At 44.0% G+C, this 2,500-nt stretch overlaps 2 non-coding genes across 2 annotated transcripts in view; both read left to right on the top strand.

Annotated features, from left to right (window-relative positions):
• The window catches only part of LOC143306819 (small subunit ribosomal RNA), a 1,923-nt gene extending 1,905 nt beyond the window's left edge, over positions 1-18 (top strand). The window contains exon 1 of the ribosomal RNA XR_013064125.1: positions 1-18. This exon is cut by the window's left edge and continues 1,905 nt beyond it. This is a non-coding gene — a ribosomal RNA (small subunit ribosomal RNA).
• Positions 19-1,512: 1,494 nt separating this feature from the next.
• On the top strand, positions 1,513-1,667 carry LOC143306804 (5.8S ribosomal RNA). Its single transcript, XR_013064110.1, has one exon. It is a non-coding gene; the product is annotated as a 5.8S ribosomal RNA (ribosomal RNA).
• Positions 1,668-2,500: the final 833 nt, after the last annotated feature.

Here is a 2,500-nt window from a genome sequence, read left to right as displayed (position 1 = left end):
CCTGCGGAAGGATCATTAACAAATTAAAAATACAAGAGAAAACCTAACTGAATGGATCATTGATAAAGCGATATAAAAGTTTATTGAGCTCGGACCAAAAATTATACAAAACGAGAAAGATATAATAAATAATACCATATACATGACACAAAACACATAAATCTCGGGTTCGAGCCAATAAGAAACAAATACCAAAACGCTGCGATGCGGTAAAATTACACCGACACGGTTACGTGCGGAGGTCGCTTTGATTACTCATCGCGTTTCTCTCCCGTCCGTTCGGAACCGCCGGCAAAAAAACTGTGCGACCAACGGCGCCAAAGAGCACGACGCCGGACCATTTCTCTCTGGCTGATGTGAATGGAAGTAAAAGACGCTTGCGTGAGGTCTCTCGACCTTTATCTCTCTAACTTATACTTATGGGTCGTCGTCTACTTGATCGGGTACAAACAAGTCGTAAGAAACAAACAAACAAACCACAAAAATACAAGTCGTAAAAAAACAAACTTCTGTTGGTTAACCTACAATATGAAGGATCGAAATGAAAGAAGGATCATATTATTACAAACCGAAAGTGAAGGATCATTAAAATTGAAATACAATATATATAAATATATAAATGTACCCGTCGTTGCGACACCCTAGTTAAATGGAAAGATATAAAAAAGAGAGAAAAGGAATACAGATGACCCGCCGTCTGATCTTTGCTAAATGATCTGGCATCACCGGAGTTTTTTTGGTCCGTGTTGCGTTCGCTCTATTCGAAATGAAACTCGCGGAGGCGAAGAATTGTTAAAAGTTTACGAAGCGTCTAGGAGTGGTTAAAACTGAGAGAGTTGAAACTACGATGTATTAGAACGAGCAACCGTCGAAACTTTGTTTTCGCGACGTTCTTTTCGTCGCTCTCGTCCCCACGCTCCTACGCTTTGGTTGTTTCTTTGCCATCCGTGTTGCGATAAAAAGATTTCTCCATTGTCCAAAAAGGACGGATCGAGATTCCTCTTTCGAGAGGGAGAGAGAGGTACTTGCGGGTAACCTGGAATCTACGAAACACGCACCGTGGTAAGATTCGTGCGTCCGCCTGATCGATGTGTGTTGTTTACGGACCGGCTGAGAAGCGACGATAGCGAGTCTTTGAAAAACTATGTGTCCATTAGTTAGACCGATCGTCGCCGGCCGTGTGTCTGTTCGAATCTCGCAACCCACGATTCAGCGACAGGACGCGCGCTCGCATTCCTTGTGTGCGTTCGTACTTTTCAAGGTTTTTAAATGTACTTTACGCCCGACCGTCGAGAGGAGCGTGCCACTGGGCGTTTCTCCGACGGTTTCCGTCCTTGGACGCGATCGTGTCGTCAACGATCGAACAAACAAACAAATACGTTGGCGACGCCCGAATTCGCTCTCCCGCACGCGCCGGGTGGGAGAGTGATGTGGGTATCGAATGTGATGCGTGTTAATAATGAAAATAACACTCTAAAGATCTAAAGAGTTTGAAATACAAAATTTTACGATTACCCTGAACGGTGGATCACTTGGCTCGTGGGTCGATGAAGAACGCAGCTAATTGCGCGTCAACGTGTGAACTGCAGGACACATGAACATCGACATTTCGAACGCACATTGCGGTCCACGGATACAATTCCTGGACCACGCCTGGCTGAGGGTCGTTTTCTTAACAAAAGACTGCTTGCGTTTGCTTCTCGAAAAAAGAGTAATTCATTTCTTTCTAAACATCTCGCCGTCGTTCAACGAAAGTAGAACGTTTCGGAGCGGGATTATCGAACGAAATTGAAAGAATGAATGAACGATAAACAAAGAAAGAGTCGCAACGTACGAGCGATAGTTGGGCAGTTCGTCGGCGTTTGTCGTGGAAACGATGTGACGAAAATCGCAACCGATACACTAAATGCAGGCCGTTAAAGGAGAGAAACAAATTTCGAAATATCTCTTCGAACTAGCGCAAGTGCGTCACGGCGCGCGAGTCGTTCGTTAAAATTTATAAACGACCGCCCGTGAAAGCACCGAGTTCTCGGAAGATAATCTATAAAGATTCTCCATCCTGCTGGAAGTTATCGGATCGGCGCGATTGTTCACTTGTAGAAATCCACGCTCCCGACGTTGCCAGAAACGATATTTACGAAAGGTGTGTCAAAAATAAACGAAAGAAGCTCTCCTATAAATTTAGAAAAAGCAAACGAGTGAAATGTTTGAGATGATAATTTGCTGAAATGCAAGCTCGAATAGCCCCAGGGTTTCGAATGATTCCCCGCGCTTTATACATCTCTCTGTTTACAAACGGTGTATAAATGAAAGATCGCTTCAGATGGGTCGTCGCTGTTTGACGCGCGATGCTGTTCCTTTTTTTTTGTCTGTCTGTGCGTTTAGCTTCGCTAAACAAGTTAAATGGTTAAAAAGCGTCGAAAAAGCGAATACACACGCGACAAGACAAATCTAACGAGTAAAGGAACGCTCCGCTCCAAGATAAAAATGGTTGTTTACA

The sequence above is a fragment of the Osmia lignaria genome, unplaced genomic scaffold, assembly GCF_051020975.1.
Source record: "Osmia lignaria lignaria isolate PbOS001 unplaced genomic scaffold, iyOsmLign1 scaffold0036, whole genome shotgun sequence".
Taxonomy (NCBI): Eukaryota; Metazoa; Arthropoda; class Insecta; order Hymenoptera; family Megachilidae; genus Osmia; species Osmia lignaria.
Note: the sequence above shows the minus strand (reverse complement) of the source record. Positions and strands in the feature narration are given on the sequence as shown.